The 21,431-nt window shown below is 39.4% G+C and overlaps 1 protein-coding gene across 2 annotated transcripts in view; it reads left to right on the top strand.

Moving 5' to 3' along the window:
• The first annotated feature begins 658 nt into the window (after positions 1–658).
• The window catches only part of rnf180a (ring finger protein 180a), a 64,540-nt gene continuing 43,767 nt past the window's right edge, over positions 659–21,431 (top strand). For both annotated transcript variants that reach the window (XR_013780987.1, XR_013780988.1), the window contains exon 1: positions 659–1,004. The gene's annotated coding sequence lies outside the window, so the exon portion shown is untranslated. The remainder of the gene's footprint in view (positions 1,005–21,431) is intronic.

Below are 21,431 nucleotides of genomic sequence, written 5' to 3'. Positions count from 1 at the left end.
GGATGTGAAAGACACGGAGAGCCCATGATTTTGTGATTATGTTTGTATAGTCAGTGGATGTACAAGTGTGCATTTGCCTGCATGGGGAGGCAATAATGTAAATCTGAGACAGAGTGGCCATTAGTGAAGAGGTGAAGTCAAATGAAAGGCACTTAAATAAAGTGAGCATAGGCACAAGAAAAAGGAAAGATAATTAAAATCCTGTATTAAAATTTCTGGATGTTCTTGCCATTGGATTTATTTATGGTCTGTTCAACTTTCCAAGATGTGCACAACAAAGGTAAAGTCTATAGCCAGTGCAGCAGAGGATCTAGTGTGAAAAATTGTTAACACTGAAATAATTTGTGCCAAAGAAAAAGGGTGAAATCCAGTTTGGTTAATGAAGGCTTCTTCGTTTAAAAAAAAAAAAAAAATCATAGGTCAGTAGATTTAATTAAAATCATTTCTCAATTAGAAAATTGTTGCCATATTAATTTTTCTTCATGACTGGTTCAGGAGTTTGTAGCCTTCATAATAATACTGTCAAGCCTATATGGCCTACTAACAACGCCTGCAATAGGCTACACAACACAATTACACGACGATTACATTCACAGCAACCAGGATGATGGAAAAAGCCAATGATTACAGTTGCCACAAAAAATTTTTTTTTGCGTAGGCAAATTACCAGTCAGTGTAAACTATATTAGATAGCAAATGAAAAAAATATCACGTCAAGTGCAAGCTCTATCTTGTTGAATATTTTCGCTATACATCATCTTGCTGAGAGAAGCCGTTTCATTTTTTTAACCGAACATCATCACACGTATCCCTCCGCGCACCTCGCACAGTTTGAAGAAATTTGGGGTCAGCTGTGAATTAATGCGACAACAAACACAAGAATGTAACCATGGTAATTCCTAAATGCAGTTCTCTGTGGATCTAAGAAGATAGTTTCTTTTATAGAGCCAGAGAAGGCTACACTGTCCTTCTGCTGGATAGAGAGAAATCATTCTGATTGTTAGGTAAATTGTGTCCAACTTATTTACACAGGCCTGCCGCTTGCTTTATCAATGGCTGAGTAGCCATAATAATACTGTTTAAAGATAATCTCTGGCACACGGAGCTATCCAAGTGTTGAGCGTTTGGGTTTTTTTTATGTTTCCTCTATCCAGAGATTCGACCAAAATGTTTTTTTGTTTGAACAGCCCTGAAAACAAAAGCAAGCATCATGTTTTATGTCATGTTTCAGAAAAAGTATTTTTATTTACAGGTCAGAACTACTTTGTCACCTTAATAAGTGACTCATTTCCGAGTTGATCAAACAGAATTTACTTTACACAGCTCATAATGTTTTAGTGGGTTTTTTTATGGCACTTGATCTTTTTTTTTTAACAACTTCACCAGCTATGAACTACTCATTAGGTCAGTTAATTAGTTTTACATATTACATTACCTGGAGCTAAAGCCCCAACTAGTGGTGAGTTACTGCATTACAGCTTAGACACATCAATGAACAGTCAAAGTGGGCTCACATAAAAAAATAAATAAAAGATGATCTAGCATTTTGAACCTATCAGGGAATAATTTTCTTATCACACAATACATCATGTACTGTTAACTCTGAAATACAGGAAAACAAAAATCTGTTTTTATCTGCAGTCGATGAAACAGAATAACATCTCACCAGCATTATTCCCCACCCATGTTTACACCAGGCCAGAAATTTCCCTTGAGCCCTTGGTTATCTCGAGGTCTTAGAGACACACACAGTTACTGGAACGCCATAAGATCAATCCAAATCCTTGCAATCAAATGCCCATGAAGTTGAATCAATACCACAGTGACAATAACTGCACAGTACGCTTTGTACATGTACATTTGTATCAGCTGCAGAGCTCTTGCAGTGGATTGAAATGCAACAGAGATGCCTTTGTTTTTTTTGTGTGTGTAGTGTTCTTCATAATGTGCATCTGAGAGCTATCAGCTGAATGAATCCACTTGAACCTGAGATTAAATTGTCATTAATTTTGGACAACACCTAACAGGCTGCGAGTTGTTTAACTTGGCCACTGCAGCTTTGATCGCTGTGTTTTTGTTTGATATTGCTCCTGATAATCACACTGTCAGCCTCTTGACACATTTGACAGCGTGGTTACAGGTTCATTGGAGTATCTGTTGGTGGAGTGTGTGATCAGAGAGTCGTGTTCATGGAGTGTAAAATCACAATTATACACCCACACTCATGCACACAAACAGCCACTCACCACGTCCTCTTTCTTCCCAGCTCTCCCTTCGACCCCTCTGCTGTGCTCAACCTCTGTCTCTCTCTGCTGGTGGCTGATTAATATCGGATGGAAATGTAACTTTTTCAGCCAGAAAGGGATTAAATCTTTGATTGTATGAATGCTCTTCGAAGCCACATGGTCCATTGTGATGCTAAAAATGTGGTCAAAATCATGCATTATAATTTCCGTCCAATCACTCACTGCAGCTTGATGAAAAAGGTCACGACTTTTAACACAAGAAACGGACGACTTTCCATTTTTCTCCCCTATGACATGAACAGCACTCCGAGAACTGTTGGCTGCCTCGAGTCACTTCATTTTAAATGTAAGACTCCCACAACAGGAGGAATCAAACACTGTAAATGTCTCCATCTGCGAGATGAATAAAGGATTATGTTATCTTATCTTATCCTCTACAATAGATTTAAGGGTGCTCGGCAATTTAGCCTATTTTTATGGATGCATGATTCCCTGTGGAATCACTGTGTAGCGTCATAGGACATTAACAGGTTAAGGAGGGACTGCTTGTTGGATGTACATGATGTCGCACATCGGAGGGATGTTGGACACCTGAATGCATTTTAATGAAAATGATCACTTTAAAGATTTACGATACAGGGTTCACGTTACGATTCTCTAAAGATTTATTTTACAAAATGAGACCGTAGACAATTGATGACTGAAGAAGATTCCTTCCGGGACTTCTAACCTGCTTATCAGTGATGTTTGGCCTTTTAATGTTTTTTTTTGTTCTCTCAACAAGTGGAGGTGATCAGAGCTTCTCAATGTGGTGTCGAATGAATGCTCCTTCATGTTGGTTGTGCTTGTTTGTGTCGTTTTCTGTCTTCTTTCAATATTGTCACACGGTTTTTGTCTCATCTGTTATCTTCTCACCTCTTTCATTTTCTGTCTCGGGGAAGCCAAAATGCTTCCACACCTCTGATGTAAAAGACGGCGGTGCCTCCTCAATTTCAAAATCTTACTCTACAGCTGCCAGCCGCCGCTGCTCTACAGCTGCTGACGCTCACCATATTATTGCGATACATTTTTCAGAATTCCGATGGGAACCTTGACACCGCTGAATCGCTTCATCACGATATCCCGATGAATCTTTACAGGTCTTCGATTTAAGCATCCTATACCTTTCAAAGATCTGTTGATTTTCTAGTTGGTGAGGTGAGGTCTTTAATTCAGATCTAGATTCATTTGGCATTAAAGGAAAGAAAAGGTAATTTTACCCCCATGAAGGAGCAAGTCGTGAGCTATGTGTCCCGTATAAATGAAGGGATAAAACTGCTCTCCGGGTGCTCAGGTGAGCAGAGAGGAGGAAATGGAGAGAGATTTGAGAAACACTCAGCTATGACCTTTGACTATCACCCTGTAAATACACCCAGAGCACATCTTAGATTTACAGTTCAGACTGCCTTGACCCTAATTCCTTTTAACCCTCCACTTTCCAACTTCAAGTGTGACATAACAGGATATTGTTGGTTTTCCACAAGGCGAGATCACACCCTGTTTAAAACGCCTGCTTTTGGCATCTGCTATATTGTCACAGTTCTGAGAGAAGAGCTGTTCCCACACTGCTCTCTGTCACTGCTACTACTTAATCTGCTTGTTCTTGCCTCTACTTAAGCATCTGTGTGTTTCCACGTGTCGCATACTGATATCACATTTCTTCTGTTCTTCCCACATCCTTCCTGCTCTCATTGTCTTCACCTTCGTTTCATTGTCTTCCTTCCTATCCCTCTGCGTTTCTGTCTTGGGGGTTTGAAGCCTTTTGGTGGCAGAAATGTTAATTCAGCTAACAGCTCCTGGCCACCCACCTGCTTGAGAAATGTGCGTGACAATTTGAGGGGATTAATGCGGCTAGCGTTTCTTGCAGAGAGACACGGTGAAAGCTAAAACAGCACACCGCGTGACCTTTGAGCTTTTATCGTACTCAATTAGCAGCCATAAGTCCTCGCTCTGATTACATTGTCTGCAAAAGAATTCATCATCACACCTTTACCCCGCCGCTGCAGACAGGTGGAAAATACAGCTGAAAACGATTCGACGGTGTTGTGCGACGCGAGGGCAGAACTCAGAGAAAGTTGTTAGTGGGGAGTTCATTGACAGTCTTCTTTGATTCTGATGTAAGATGCGGGCGGAGGAAGAAGAAGAAGAAGGAGGGCTGAGATAAGAGGAGAGGCAATCTTAGAAGTGAATACATTAAAAAGCTCAAGCACTTTGATGAAAGTTGTCTGACGCTATGAAATACAACAATGGAAAGCCTGCTGGGCTTCATGAGAAAAAAAGCTAAGTTGATAACTCTAATGGTGTTTTGAGTAAAGCAGATGTTTTTAAAGAAACGCTAGCTCTCTGCTGAGTTATGTCCACGAGGTTTGAAGTGGTTTGTATTCATCTTAGATGCATTCTTTGACGAGCAGACGCTAGCTCAACAATTGTTAAAAGCTCTAGATGCATGATACAAGATGACTGCTTGTTGTTTCAGTGATGTATAAAAACTCTTAGTTTCAAACACGCACACACAGTCTGTCTCTCTTTCTTCGTGTATTGCGACCTGTTTGCTCAGGCTCCCATAATCCCCTGCATTAATGTTCTCCTTCGGCCAGTGGAAGACAAACAGCAGTTGGTCTTTCTTGGACAATGCAGGGTCAGAGCAGCTTTAGAGGGTTTAGGGACAATCCTATACGGAGTCACTGATGACAACATGACTTCAGTCCATAGACGTGCATGACCTAACTGCTCACCATCCATTTCTTGTTTTCTTCCTTTGTGTTTTTTCAGTGTTCAGCTCAATTTGTAGCTTCCTCAAGAGTGTACGCGCCTCATGAATATCGGGATGGAACTTAAAGCGGATGTTTGATTTTAGTCTACATTTCATTTACATTTAAAGATGGCTCAGCGTGTATTTCTCTGTAAACATCCGAACATTCAAACTCAATACCCTCAGGCACTTTTGATTCATTTTTATGTGTTTTTGCATCTGTGCGCCGTATGTGTGTGTTGATGTATCTGTTGGCATTCTAAGCCTAGTGTGTGAAATTTAATATTGATATCGAGAGCTGATTTGAGGTTTTGGTCGTCTGAGGAAGTGTGTGTGTGTGTGTGTGTGTGTGTGTGTGTGTGTGTTTCTGAATAGGTCAAAGAAAACATAGCAGTTATTTTCAGCCATGTGAATCATGTTGATGGAAATTTTTTACCAGAAATACACACACACACACACACACACACACACACACACACACACACACACACACACACACACACACTATAGCCTGTACTTCCAACATGGACAAATTTGCACAGCATGTTCTCCCTTCTGGGATCAGTAGTGTTATCAGTATGTTTACTCTTTTAGCCATCCATTTGTCATAGGGATTTGCTGACTAGTGTATACAAAATAAAGAAAAAGTAATGCTGAATGATATTAGGAGCAAAGGCTGTTGTGTAACCACATAAATAAATAAGTGTGGTATAAACATGCCAGGCATGTAGCATTGAGTCAACAGTCACAAGGTTTTTTTTCTGCCGCATGCAGATGTATTCTCAAAAATATATATCAAAATATTCTCCGTAACTTCATTTAAGGCAGTGGAATTATATGGTAAATTCTATGTGGTTTATGCTCAGCTGATTTTAACTGATTTGTATACTGCTGAAAGCTTCATTTCTTAGAATACAGCAGAGCCTATTAGAGCCATCCATACCGTGCTGTACAAGCACGATTGCCCCCCCCCCCCCCCCCCCGCTGCGCCATTCCCCCGCTGGTCACACTACATCAGGACTAACCGTGCCTGAGCACGAGTACATACCGTCATAATACAGAACATGCATGCTTTATTATTATGAACGGTGCTCAGTTTACTTTCGGGACGCCCAGAGAGCATGACAGCTACTTTCTGACTTATTTTGAGGGATTGTTGTCAGATATAGCCATAAAACTCTCAGCGTTGTGTACCTCTGTGAATGAAGTGTACCGTGTCCAAGCACACCTCTCCAACTGTGCCAAAGCCAAGGAAATGTACTGTGCTTGAGCATTCACGGAGCGGTCACACTGGCCAAATGAACTGGACTTTAGGGTTGGGCAAGGAATAGTTTAGTGACCAACATGAAATGAATCATTAGTCTAATATTAGTTGGCTCAGTATCTGCTGATTTCTATAGATGCATTATTTCTCCCTCTGGGATTTCACTGTGACAATAATCCCATGTTCTCTGGCAGAATGGAGTCAAAATGACCACAGTGAATATCTGTCCACAGACAGTGTGCTGAGATAAACGGCCTCTGCTTTCAGGTAATGATATGGGCTATTTGGCAGAGACATTCTGCCTCATATGTTCCTTACATAAGGTCCTCTGCTAGGTCTTTCAACGCACTCTGATAATATTCTGGTCACATGCCTCTTGTTGAAAAGGATGCAGCATTTAAAGTATGTCCTTGAGTTGACACATCTTCACTTTTTAATAGTTAAGTGACCGAAACCTTATTTTGTTAAGGAACAGGGAACGGCATTGGAACAAATCAACCATCAATGGAAGCTGTTTAGTTGAGCATGTAGGTTTAATTGTAGTTATCATCTTGAGCAAAGGAAAATATTTCAACAAACCAGTGTGACTTTGTTTGAGCTGCTGTTGCAGTAACACTACTGGGAATCAGAAATCTTATATCCATTTGAACATGTATATAGCCGTTTAAATTCTGGGCAAGTCTGTGGAGAGTCGAACTGTTGACCCCATAAAATCTTTAAGAAGGGGGTGAAGCATATTCTGTTAGAAATTAGCATAGTCTGGCTTTATATGCCTTTAAGACAGTTGTTTTTGTGCACGTTTTCCTTTCCTTTCCCATCCCCACACGCCAACGAGCCGTGTTTCCTCATACTGCAGCCTCTCCTTACCGCTCGCTGTGTGTCATGTTGTCAGCTCCCCCAACTTCGTGCATGGTGATTGGATATTAACCTGACGGGGAGGGATGTCCTCAATATTTGGTATGTCTGGTAACATTTGTTAAGAAATCCTTTAGTCATTTGTTTGGGCGGCAGTAGCTCAGTCCGTAGGGACTTGGGTTGGAAACCGGAGGGTTGCTGGTTCAAATCCCGGAGTGTACCAAAATACAGAAGCTCTTCAGCTGGAGAGATCTCATGGCACTTCTTGAGCACTGACGATATGCCCTAGAGCAAGACACCAAAACTGCCCAAGATTTCAGTGTGTAACTGCCCAACTCTGACATCTCTACCAATTAACCGATTCATCCTCAGGTTCTGTTTGTACATCTGTGTCGGACCTGTGAGTGAGGAGCATGTCCCTAAAATAACAATAAAAAATTGATGTTATGTAGCATCACCCTTTAATTCATCAACAGGCAAAGAGTACCCCGATAGAGTTACCTTATATGTTTTGCTTCTTCACCGCCAGGTTTAACTTTACACACTAGAATCCAAGCATATCGCATCATCTGATGCCTTTCACAGGACTTAAAATAAGCAAATCAATATTGGTTTTCCTTTGTAATCTAACGCGCATAATGCATCATCCACAAGTGAGAGAAGAGACCTTGAAAGTCTGGTCAGTCTGCGTCTGCTCTCCCTCCAGTCAAAAGAGACCACCAGAGGCACACATGGACATCCAATAATCATCATGTTGTCGTGACTGATGGTAATGGAAAAGCTGGCCGCGTCATTATCATTGAGACGGGAGTCCGGCTGGTATCCCCATACACCATTCTCCATCTGCAGCTCCACTAGGTCGCTGATAGGATGCTGTCATTATCACAGGAGTAAATTACAATATTTCAGATAGTAAAGCTCTGCGTCGACCTTCAGTGAGTGTGGACACAGAATATTTACTCACTGAGGGGATTGAGAGTTTGCTCACAATCACTCTAGCTAGATGAAACTCCAATCCACTGTGTTGTGTTGCTACCATTGCCTGATAGATGATGGCGAACGGCTATAAATTACAGGGAAGGGACTTTTCTTGCAGAAAGTAAATGGTGTCTTGATGTTCTATGGTTATGTATCTATGCTCGTTAAAAACATTCTGGCATCCCTGTGATGTTTGTGAATATATACAGCGTAGATAGCAAACATGATGGTAATTTAAACAGTTTTCAGACTTAGAATGGCGGCATAGTAATGGACAGTTTTAAGAACTTTTCAGATAAACATGCTGACAGTGCCCATACGTCTTTTCTGGTCCAGGGACCTGCAGTCATTTGTTATCCGTGATGTATGGTACTCCTCTGATGCTCTGTTCATTCTAAGTGTGTGTGTGTGTGTGTGTGTGTGTGTGTGTGTGTGTGTGTGTGTGTGTGTGTGTGTGTGTGTGTGTGTGTGTGTGTTAAACTGATGCTTTTATATTTTTGCAACAAGGACCTTTTCCATCTGAGTCACTCATGGAAAACACACATACCCACACCAAATATATCTGAAAAACCCCATTAAAGTATGCGACAATATCAGTCGACCGTGATGAATCAGGTTCCAGCGTTTTTATATGGTGTGTGCAGTCAGAAGTGTATACCTCAATGTGCATGTAGGCATCTTCACATACCATACAGCAGCTGCTGTTAGATAAATTAAGTGTCTTGGTCTTATAGTGGCAGAAATAGGAACCATGGCTCACTCTTGCCTCCACGCCACATTAACTTCATTTAATTTAATGTCATTTACCTTTATTTATTCTCGAGGAATCATCATAATGTGATAGCATTTCACACAAACAGCTCTGCTCTGCTGGATCTGGAAATGTATGTGCCAGCAATGGCCTTTAATTTCAAGACACATGTTCCATATGCAGCGTTAGCTAGCGCTTATGTGCTCACAGTGACACTTCTGTGCCCATTCGGTAATTTCCCAAATCAGACCATACCGGGCCTGACCAGTATGGGATTTTTGGAGCCAATGTCTCATAGGACAGCAGAGATCCTAAAGACCCGATCAAGCAATGAAAGGAGAAGGTTTGTTTTCAGCCTCATAAGAGTTAACAGCATTTGTTGGAAAGGAGAGGTTTACTTTGTCCCAGAGCGTAAGTATCATCACAAATCTTAAAACTACATGTACATTTAAATCTGGGGGGAATCCTGTCATTTCCTTCACCATTTCACCATTTCCATAAAAAGCATGCTCATCAAACGTTCCTGATCCTTCAGCCTTTATATATATTTTTAAATTTAATTCAATCAATTTGAAGTGATTTTCAGTTGGTACAAATAATGTCCTCAAAGCGTCTACAGGATCCTTCCCTCTCAGTTGAACAAATCCCAAAGTGATCTTAGAGCAGCTGCCCCCATACTGTCCTTCCATTGTGACCCCCTGCTGCTCCTTCATAGCACAACCTTCCATTTGTATCTCAGCCGATCCCAAATGCAAGAAAGGCTTCAACAGAAATGGTTCAACCAAGAACAAGAGCCTTAGAGGAATGAAAGACAGACAAATAACCCACAGTTTTCAAAACTTAGACATTTATAAAGTTGAGAGTATTCTACACTTCTTTTCTTTATGGCTGAAATCACCTACACTGGTGACAAACAGAGAAGGTCATTATCGCCATAAATAGCACATTTTTGTCAAGGATGGGTTTTTTTTTTAAAAGCAGTGAATGCTAATGTGATAAATATATGTACATACTTTATGAATTTTTATGACTTGCATAATTACATATTTTAGCGCCGCTGTTTAAAAAGTATATAGCCTGCCGAGTAATATAATAATCTATAAGAGTTAATAAGATGGTAAATAGCTGATTTGAGGGGACTGATAATGTCTAATTAATTCAATGTTGTTAATTCAATGTCGATGACTGAGTTAGCTACAAAATGTCATTGCTATTACCATTCTTCTATTTCTTTCTGTAAAGAAATATTTGACTGCAAAAACTAACTTCTATTCCAGTTTTAAAAAATCAGAGCTGTCACTTTAATACGTTAATTATATTAATTAATTACACCACAAATTAACGCGTTATAAAAAATGACGCAAGATTAATTATAGCACACTTGAATAGAAAAATTCTATGTAAATTTTACCCAGAAACTATAGACCGTAAGAAATGCGCATTTCAAACTTGGCCCATTGAAGGACCTCTACTTGTCAGTGGCACATCACGTCACACATGCCTTGCTAGCCAAACCAAACAAAGCAGGACTGAGGTAAAAATGTTGTGTTCATTCAGCAATCAAAAAGGTGGAGACAGCACGCAAGACGATGGACAGCAGCCAGAACCAAAGCCCAAACCGGGGAACCAGGTCACTGTGTGTCTGCAAAGACTCAGGTTCTACATTTCCCCAATGAAAGATTTGAGGAAAGAAAAGAGACAAGGCATCGTTAATTAATTTAAAAAAAAAAGAAGTTTTATATCATAAAAAATCATCAGAATTAGGCTGTGAGATAGTGAATCGTGATTATGCAATAAAAACGTAGAATTTTAACAATTTTAATAAGAGTCATGATTTTAAGATTAAAGGGCATATGAATTGAAATGTCCTATTATGAAAAACTTATTTTCAGTAAAAACTTTGTATTCAATCACTAATAATGATGTGGATTACAAATCTTCTCTTCTTAGTGTATTCCCTTTATTATTTGTGCACTACAATTTTGTAATGTCATGAAATTTGAATTCTTTATTTGGGGACCTTAAACAGATATGAGATTAAAATGATGAGATTAATTAGATTAATTAATTACAAATCATGTAATTAATTTTTTTGATCGCCTGACAGCACTAATTGAAATAATTTTTGATGATTATATAAAAAAACACCAGCTGTTAATAAGGCTACCCTTTTATTTAATAACACATAGCCATCTCTCATTCCCATGTGAAGTTAAACTTCCTCCCCTCGCTTAAGCTGCATTCTCTCAGACTCCTGAAGGAATTATGAAGTACCCAACAAATAATTAAACTTGGTGAATATTTCATTTGGGAGTCTGTCTTTCTTGTTGCCTGCTGAGCTTATCATCGTCTGTGGCAGGTTGCAGGTTGATTGGTGCACCTGTAGATTCTACATTTGATTTGATGGATTTCACATAAAATCCCACCTGAATGCTGCAACCTGCATTCAACAACCAAAGAAAGTGATACTTCCAGGTTGTTGTGTAAATCCAGGAGCCATAACCACATAACAACTCTTCTTGTATTCCCTCATTGGCACGTTTTGCTATTTGGGACGGTTTCAAACCTTTGCTGAATTGCTTGTTTAAATGTGCTTTTCTGAATATCCATTGCTTGGAGGAATATGTGTCTGGGGAACTTTTAATTATTCATTAAAAGTTGATGAGAACAGTCTTCAGCTTCAGGTCTTTGGGCGGTCAGGAAACAGTAAAATGAACTTTTTTTGAACACCATGACAGTTTCACCTTTGCTACCCAAAAGTATTATTGAGGCTGTAAGACAGAACTGAGGTACTATCTTATTATAGATGCTCCTGTGTGAGGCAGACTGCCAAAGGGACACATTGTTGAACCTCATCATAGACATTTCATCTGTATTCAGAAGAGAGAACACCTTCCAAAAATGCGCCTCTGGTATTGTGGAAACACTCAGTGCTTCCACATTTCACCAAAATTGATTCCTTTTTTTTTTTTTTTTTTTTTTTACCAAGGCCACTGTTCCAGACAGATTTCATGTCAAAGTAGTTTTCCTGTGTCTGAGGTAGGGTGGATAATTTGGATAAGGACTCCTGTGGTGCTTTGTGAGCTATGCGTGAAATGATTTGCTGTTTGGGTCAGTGAGAGAACCAAACCTGTCAGTCAAACCCACCCTCTGTTTCTCTGACTCGATGATTGTCGTTTTTTCACATGCTGAGCTCGGCCCGTCTTTTGCCTGCCTTTTGTCACTGTGTGTGTGAGTGAGAACATGCATTTGTTTTGAAGTGAGAGAGAACTCTGCTGTCTCTCTCAGCTATACGTGCACTGCTGCTAGTTGAAATAAGTGCAATTCAGGAGCAGTGATGATCCTGGAGGCCTTTCCTGACAGACTGACAGACAGAAATGATTTGATGAAAATTGCCCATGACCACCTTTTGTTTCTCGCCCACCTCCATCACCAGATGACATACCATGATAGACAATCAGCTGTCAGCGGCTGCTGGACACTGCTGACTTTTAAAGGTCCACTCCGGTATGAAAACACAGAACACTCTGTACTTTGTTACAGAGGACAAAGAGGGCCTATAGCCCTGTAACCCTGATCCGAATACTCAGAAATACAGTATGCGAGTAATTATTAAGCGTGTGCTTTTTCATGTTGAGAAATACAAATCTGAAATGTGAAGCGTTTCGAATGTCTATGTTCTATTGTATTGTCACATTAAGAGTTCAGAAGAATTAACAACATTTTGATTACATACAGTACGAGAGCTGCCTCGTTTGGACATGACACACTTTTTATTCATCGTTTGTTCACAAAGGAAGCAAAAGGATCTAAAAGCTTCCGGCCTGACATCACTGTCATTACCTGACACTGCCTTTTTGGTAAAAAAAATTACATGTGACCCTCAAACGCAAAAGACATTTAGCTAAAGTCACCATTAATCTCAGCTCTCTACTTTATGAAACGTCTCCATGGCAGGACATTAAATCTTAAAAGTAAGACATCATTTCAAGCCCATATGGTTGAGCACTGGTGCCATTACTAGTGTGTTATATGGCTGGGCCTGCTCTTAATCATAGACCATAGGGGACTGTCAGAGCTCACACTACCAGAGCATGGTGTGGTTTTACACCTCTGTTCTTCTCTCAGATTTACAGTCTGTCTCTTGTGTGTGCTTCAGAATGATTAAAACTATTTATTAGTCCCAATAATTAATCAGTTACTTTAAATGTCCAGTGTACAGGCTCTTCAGAGTTTCCCATCATAAGAAATGAATTATTGAAAGTTAACCAGGGGTTGACATTAATTTCAATTTGACACTGGCCAGAGGGCCCATCCATTTTGACGACTGGCCCAGGAACATTACTTTTGATTTGGAAGATTTTCTCTTGAGAAAGAAAATGAACCAATCTGATTTAATTAGACATCAGGAGAGAGAAACAAGTCATTACAATACCCAAGCGAAACTACCCACGACTTGTCCGCATAAGTCGTCATTGATTTGCACATTTAGCAAAAGACTACATTTTCTGCTGCATTGTGTTAGAGCCAACTCCAGTGACTCTGGAAGCGCTCTTTAATCACGAGAAAACAATGTGAAATTATAAATGATGTGTTACTGTTTTTATTTTTTAGGTATGTCTGCAACCAACTGGCTCAGAGTCTTTCAGCTATGTGTGCATGAGGGATCACATACAGTATATTGTTAAGCCCTGGAAACCGTTTTTATTCATTTTTGTATCAGGACACTACACCCTATAGCTCTGCTATGCCGCCCTCTTTATAAGATCTCTCTTCAGACTTTTCTCTGTGTATTTCAATTTGCTCTTGTATTCTGTTGTATTTTGACGTTCTGTTATTGTTATATAATATTGACACCATACTTGTGAGTGGAAACATCAACACAACTTTTATCAGCGTATAACACTTTTACTTTCAGTGTCATAGTTAACGCTTGTTAAGTTACTTTTTTCCTCTTTTTCTTACTTAGTTAACATAGTTAATTATACATTCTATCATCCGTGTTTCCTGGGTTATTTTGTAATTTCCTCTCTTTGTGTCTCTCTGTGTTTCTTAGGTTATTTTATGATTTAGCTTATCGTATTTCTCAGTGTTGTCTTCACTCCTGCCTCTGTGTGATTCCCTGCTGTCTTGTTAGTCTCACCTGTGTTTCATTACCCCTGTCTATTTAGTCTCAGTGCTCCTTCCCTTGTGTTGTTGCTTCATTATTTTCAGTTATTGAAATGTCAGATGGAAGTCTTCCTCCTGCTTCTGTGCGTTTCCTTGTGGCTACCTGTTTTGACCTTTTTTTTAGGATTTTTCTGTTAAGAGATTTTTTTTGCAGTACGTGTCTGGTTGCCTTTTTGTTTATAAAGTTTGAGATTGTTCTGCACTTGGGTCCACCTCCTTTGTTTCTGGTCGAACCTTTGACATTGACTATTGCATAAAAGTGTTGCATTTTGCTTCTTTAAATGCTCCTTAATGTTCAGTGTTGAATATAAAAATAACAGTTGGAAGACAATTTTATATTCAGTCAAAAAGTTGATGCATTAATTCTGAATATGCTTCCTTTTAGACCGGAATAAGTGGCTAAAACGAAGACATGCTGAGCATACATTAAAGCAATAGGAAACCTTTTATTTTCATGTATATTTGTTGGGTTGGTTCGCCTCTTAGATCTCTTAATTAGTTTGAAACAGTCTTGCTTGGTTTTTATGGGATGGTACATTCTTACTGATCACTGGGGTTCACATATCTTGCCACCCAGCTCTCTCACAGTTGGTGTGATATGTAGATGAGCCCCAGTCTGCTGGTTAGCTGACCTCATGGGGTGCCTTCAGAGATGTTTTCTTTGAATTGTGCAACAAAGGCCAATCGTTGTTATTCATCACAAATCATTAAAAAAAAACCCAGCTGAACTGGCTTTTAAGAGGCTGTGATGAGTTTTAGTTGAAGCTTAGCCATCCCTTTGTGTTCATCTTCATAACTTGTATTCCTGACTACTACTACCAACTACTCACTATGTCTTTTCACTTTAACACATCCAGGTACTCTTAATTTTTTGTGCCCCAGGCAGATGTGCAAATTAGCATATTCTTATTGCTCAGCATTAAATGTAATTGTGTGATTTAAAACTCTGAGTTTATGTTCATCAGTTCATTTGTATTCTCTTACTAGAGACGGGAGGCAGATAGGAAACTCTCAGGCACATTATATCGCAGTATTTACATAAAAAGACAAAGATGAAAGAGGTCTTGTTATTTGAATCTTAATGCAGTCACAGTCACTAAAAGCATTGAGGAAAGGCAGCAGCATCAGTGCCCCCTCCCCATGCCTCCCTCTCTCCCCCTCTATACATGTTTGTCTGTGACATCACAAGTAAGACGCAGCTCTTATATCGGACACTTGTAAACTAAAGCGTACAAGAAATAAAGCAGCGTTTGCGGATGATGAACTTTGAAGTCAATAGTCCTCAAAAACAGCAGTATTTTTAATTTCTCAGATCTGTTCTGTTTTGGTCTGAATCCTTTGATCAAGTAGTGGAGTGCCGTCAGTCGACTCAGAAATAAATCCGAAGTGGATGGAGGCACAGAGCAAAGTGAGAGCTCTTGAGTCGCGGAGAGACTTTTCATAAAAAGCTTCCAGTGCAAACGCCACAGCACAGAACAAAGAGCAGACCCTGTCGTTTGAAGCTTGGCACGGTCCTTCTTTCTGCTTTTCGGGAAAATTGCATACACCCACATACACAATTCATCTCTCTGATGCTCACATTGCCCCCTTCTCTCTTTTTAGAAAAGACGCTTCCATTTGAATAGGAACATCTTGATGGTTTACAGTTTGCCACAACAGACATTTTGTGTCTTCTACCAAATAACAAGAGACAATGTTCTTGTCCTTTACACACCTATTTTGGGATGAAATGCAAAGAAAAATGTTATGTTTGTGTATTTAACTTCTTTTTTGAAACATGTATCCTCTTTTAACACATTAAGCAACACATAAGTAAAATATGTAATAAAAAAAGAACTCTCCTGTAAGACTGTCCCTAAGTAGACTAAAATCACTTTAATGACTTAAAGTACATTTAAGTGGATGTCCATCTTTTTTTTCCTGATGTGAAAAACATAAAGAATATAAATTGTGCAGAGACTTTGGCCCCTGTTTGTGTTCCTCCTGACTTATGATTCCCTCTTACAGATTTACAGTTGGGTAGAGATTAGTGTAAAATAAAAGTTGCAACAAAAAAAACAATCGTGTGACTTCAGTTACTTCAGCATCTTGATAATTAGAGTGAATTTAAGATCAGCCTCTGCTGTGCAGAACATTTTGAGAGACAGTTATGATTACTTTCAAAATTAAGTCCCAATACGCCTTCGTAGTTTTTAGATTCCTCAGTAAACAAGGCAGGAAATATGAGTTGCAAAGGCTGAATCCTGAATTCAATCTGTATCTATTTCTTTCTAAACGCGTCTGAATTCATCACTTGAAACGTATGACTTAACAAGTATTTAGATTTGCATGTTGCACTAATGTTGTCAGTGCAGTAATCACTTCCTACAATTTAAAAACATTAGAAATATCATCTGAAAATCTAAATAGATGTTTTTCATAAATGTTTTAAAGTCCAAATCAATCATTTGTAAGACCTTAAAATAAATTATAGAGTAATAATATATGAAGACATCCCTTTTCCATCCTCGTCAATTAACACGTTTAATGGTGAGATCTTGTAACATGAGTAAACATAAATAGTTCAACTAGTGTGTTGCATTGATTATTGATCTGTTTGCCTTCATTGTTTGCTCAGTGGATAGAGTAGGACGCCTCATGTGTAAGGGAGACAGAGTGGGGAAGACACAGAAAAGGAGTCACAGGCCAGAGACTCAAACCCGAGCCACTCACGCTAAGAGGACCAAAGCCTTTGGTACATGGGGTCCAACCCAACAACAGGCCATCTGTGCTCCATGATGGAGCTATTCAGTGGGATAGATCCCCTGCAGCCAACAGATGATATTTCATTATGCATGCAATATCAATTATGGTAACTAAAACAGGCCACCAGAGATTAAGACAATTATCATTTACATGGTGTTCTCTCCCGTAATGTCTTTCTCTAATTTATCGTATCTCTTGAATATGATTAATGTATAACGTGATATATAAAGTTCAGCATCTCCTCTTTGAGCATGCTGAGACATCAGTTTTTACATCAATACTGTCTGCATATTTAATGACCAAAAGTTTTGACCTCATAGTCGAAGTATTTGGTAGGATGTTTAATTGAGTCCCCAGAGAGAGAGTGTGTTTAGTTTTTATCCTGTGTGAAAGGAAATTCTCTCTCTGTGTATATACGCTATAACTTTCTGTACTAAGCTTGTACAGCAAAGGTAAGTACAGTATTCATGAAAACACACTCAGGTCCAAAGTTCAAAGACGCATCGACTGTAGGGCTCTAAAGTCAGAGGGCAGAAGCGCTGCATGTCAACAGGCATGGCAGGCAACTGCTTGGGGCCCCCAGACCAGCAGGGGGTCCTTATACCCTTGGCCACTTAGGAAAGAGAAAGTTCAGCCTATCTTGCAGTTTGAGTTCAAGCAGTTGAGAACAAACTGCTAACTTGACGGTTGAGCGATGACTGACTCTGCCACTGAGCCACAGTCATTGCTACGCTTGGTTGTGAGTGGTTCCATCATGGCTACTGCTGCACCTCCAACTCGAGTTCTTTATTCCCACCAGAAAAGTGACATCCCATGAAGTGCCTCGTGGCCCAGGTTTCCTTTTTTCCTCCAACTTGTTGACATGGTATTTCTTTGTTGGCGTAACTGTACTCCATTTCTTAAGAGCTTTGTTTTGCGGCTCTTTCTTGTTGAATGTTTCACATTTAATGCAGCTTTGCCTACACCTGATACCTACCTTATTTTGAACTGGTCATATACTGTATATAGATCTATGATAGGTACCCACTAAAATCACACATTAGCCTCACTACAGGCAGTTCAGATGTTTATCCAAAGGTAAGTAACACTGAAATGAAAGTAGAAGAAGGAGAAGCATTTTCATTGTTAGTGTTATTAAGTATAACCAACAGCCAAATAATATTTATTAAGCCCCATCCTACCCTCTCCTTCCTCCATCCCATCCTTCCTCATGCCTCCCTTCTCCTCCTCTTTCTTCCCTCCTTTTCCATTTGCCATCAAGTGTGAAATGAGAGCGCAGTGAGTTGACTTGGAGAGCAGAGAGGATGAGAGCGAGTGGTCTGTCACAGGAGAATGATCTTAACAGGCCACCCCCAAATCCCTAACCCCGCTGCGCACACACATTCACATTCAAACACACTTAACTTGGTTCATCAGTCAGAGAAGACTCTGTAGTGACAGAGTCCATGGGTTGGTTGGTTATTGATCACAATCAAGTCAACTTATCATCCAAGTTGGTGTGGGAATAGGCCTCGCATCTCACTGAAAAACACACACGCACACACACTCTTAAATAAACTCAGCATTGAATTATCCATGCATGCAAACACCACACAGACATCAACAATTCAATCGAGACTTCTCTGTATTCTCAAATTGGTTTACCCTCCTGACTAAAACGCCTATGGACTCACTAAATGATAACGGCGATAAGTAATTGGATTTTTAGAGAGAAACACTTTCCTTCAGGCTGTCTCCGCAAAGCAATGTTTGAATCTAAAGCAGTAATAAATATTGATATAATGTGCTGACATGTGTAAAGTCATAAGTGAATAACTGGACTTGGCAGCAAACTCAAAAGAGAAGGAAGTGTAAACGAGCTTAGTTTCCATCTGTGTGTTGTGTCTGCAAAGCTAATCAATTCTCCTAATACATTAACGACACAAGTTTACAAGATTTAGCAGTTTTTATTGGCTAATTACAACATATGGATGTCTGGTTTTTCCTCACACACACGCACACACATACACGCACACATACACGCACGCACACACGCACATACATGCACACAAAAGTGATATAGCAAGGAGGACAGCTGCATTTCTCAGACCTGACAGATACATGGTGCTTATGTCGAAAGTGTAAATTACTTTTTGAGGAAAAAAGAAGAAAAAAAAAAGGAGATGGGGAAAAAGAGATACAAGGAAATGAAAGCCCCTCAATCAAAAAGAAAGAGATAACATTTGATACAACACCTGTTTCTATCAATGAGGAATCAAACTCGAAAGGGTTAGACCATATACCAGGGTGCCAGATGAGTTTCCAGGCTAACTATACTTGAATCATAAATCAGCACAGGCACCAAGCAGGAACCTCTGGTGTTGAAAAATGAAGTTAATACAGAAGCGAAAAAAATAAATTTGTGTGTGTGAAAGAGCAAGAGCGAGTTTTTATTTGATCCGTGCATATGAGACGACTGAAATACAGAGATTAACTAAAACGTCTCTCAGTGGGAGTTTTACACAAGGCTTAATTGATAATTGTCATTGCTCCCTCCTGATTTTGCTTGTACCTGTGAGCTCTCTGGTCATGGTGGACAATCAGACGATAGATAATGAGCAAATAAATCATGAGTTTTGGACGTGTGTCATAAAGAGTTTACTAGCGTTTATTGGGCATTCTGTGCACCCACACAGGTGTAAACGATTAGTCCTATTTTCAGGAATATGTGAGTGTGGACAAGTTGGTTTGACTGAAAGCTCCAATGTTCATTTAGTAGAACCCTTTTGAGCAGGAGGACATGTTGACTGTTGTCATACCTATTGGAATTCATTACCAAAATTCATTACATCAAAATTATCACCAGAGCTCCGCCTGTTTACAACCTGTTCTGGTCTTATCAGCCAGAATAATTCAACACACCAGTCTGAGTGTACAAGGGCTTTAACAGCAGCCATGAAATGGCTTATTATTTGTGAAGATAAACTCCAGATAGTGGTCTCCCCTGTTCGTTAAAATGGAAGGTTTAAATGATGTTAGGACACTGACATAAGAAAATAAATGATGGATAAAGATTTTAAACTTTGCAGTTTCTACGCAGACCCTTTTCTCCCACAGATGAGGTTTGCTTAGATTTAATGAACTATTGGATATTCAAATATCGCCTTTCTTTGAGAGAACTTCTCATTCAGATCTAAAACCTGAAAAGCAAGTTTATTAATTTTTTTGGTATTGTAAACATGTTTATGTATGTTGTTCTAAGGTCAGGAATTCAAACATTCAACATGAAGTTGATATCGTGCTGACCTTAACTCTTACTGCAGCAGGATCCATGAAATACTCTCCAGGAAACAAATCAATGAGGCATATTACAAATTCAAATTCATAGACACAAAGATAACCTTGTTTGAGGGGAAAAAAATGCTTATTTTGCTAGTGTAAATAATTTTTTAGGATTGCGTGGACAGGCGCGGTAAATCCTGTTTTGATTCGTATGTGTCAATCAAAATGTGCCTCCATTCATTGTGTACAGTTTCTGACCAATTTGCTGCTCAAAGCATCCTGGGATATATACATAACCACACTAACAGAGCTAGGTGTGACACTTTTAAGCAGTTTTTCTCCCTCGTTACGTTTAAATCATCCACACAAAGAAAACAGTGATATACTGTTTTGAAGCAAAACTTTGTGGAGTGCAGTTTTGTCTGAACAGAAACTGTAAAGTCAAGACAACAAGAGACGAGGGAGAGTGAGACTCAGAGGCTTTAATCTGCCACTTCATCAACTGCTAATCTTAACCTCTAAATTTTACTGTGAATGTTGAAGGCAGCAGCACTTCCTAACACCATCCTGTATCCTCTTTTCAAAATTCCTCCTCTCCTTCTGTTCTTCCATTTGACTACTGAAACTGTTGTTTGAACTTTTGTCAAGTTTCACGACAGCGCTGAGAAACCGAGCTGAGAGCAGATAGGTAGGATTCTAAACTAATAGAAGCCACTGTCATTTCATTAAACATCAGTTTAAAAATAAAACCTACATTTTTAGACCAATGAATACGGTTTTGATTGAACTTCAATCTTCCTCGACACTTTCCACATCTCGACCGTATCTGAGGAGTTGGTTTAAAAATACCTTACAGCCCTTTTGTTTCCTATCTATCTTTCTCTGCTCACTTTCTTCCACTAAATCCCTTTGGATTTTGGCAGGACTTTGATAATCTGAATAATCAGATGAGCTGGGCCTGTGAGCCAACCTTGAAATAAGGTTAGGCAATTCAGCTGGTAAATCCATTAAACACAGATTGGATGAGGAATGACAGTAAAGTGTCCAGCCTATATATCACAGGCCAGAGCATTGAAATGAAAACTTTGATAATATTGTGTTATGAGTTTGAAATGAGAAAGAAGTCAATTTGAATTTTTACTTTATAGGAGATTTTCTAAAAGACAGTAAGACATGATGTCGTTTTCCCAGAATCCCTTAAGTCATCAAGCAGGAGTAATTTGACAGCTGGAGCTCTATCAAGCCCACTCTCTTCTGACATAGAAGACAATACTTAAAAGAAGACAATCTACAATTAAACCAGCAACGGTTTACAATCAGGAGGTTGCAAAGTTCAAGTTTACTACATTAGAATTTGAGAATCTATCATCT

This window comes from Symphodus melops (assembly GCF_947650265.1).
Source record: "Symphodus melops genome assembly, chromosome: 1".
Classification (NCBI taxonomy): domain Eukaryota; kingdom Metazoa; phylum Chordata; class Actinopteri; order Labriformes; family Labridae; genus Symphodus; species Symphodus melops.
The sequence above is the reverse complement of the archived record's forward strand: the minus strand, read 5'-3'. Positions and strand labels throughout refer to the sequence as shown.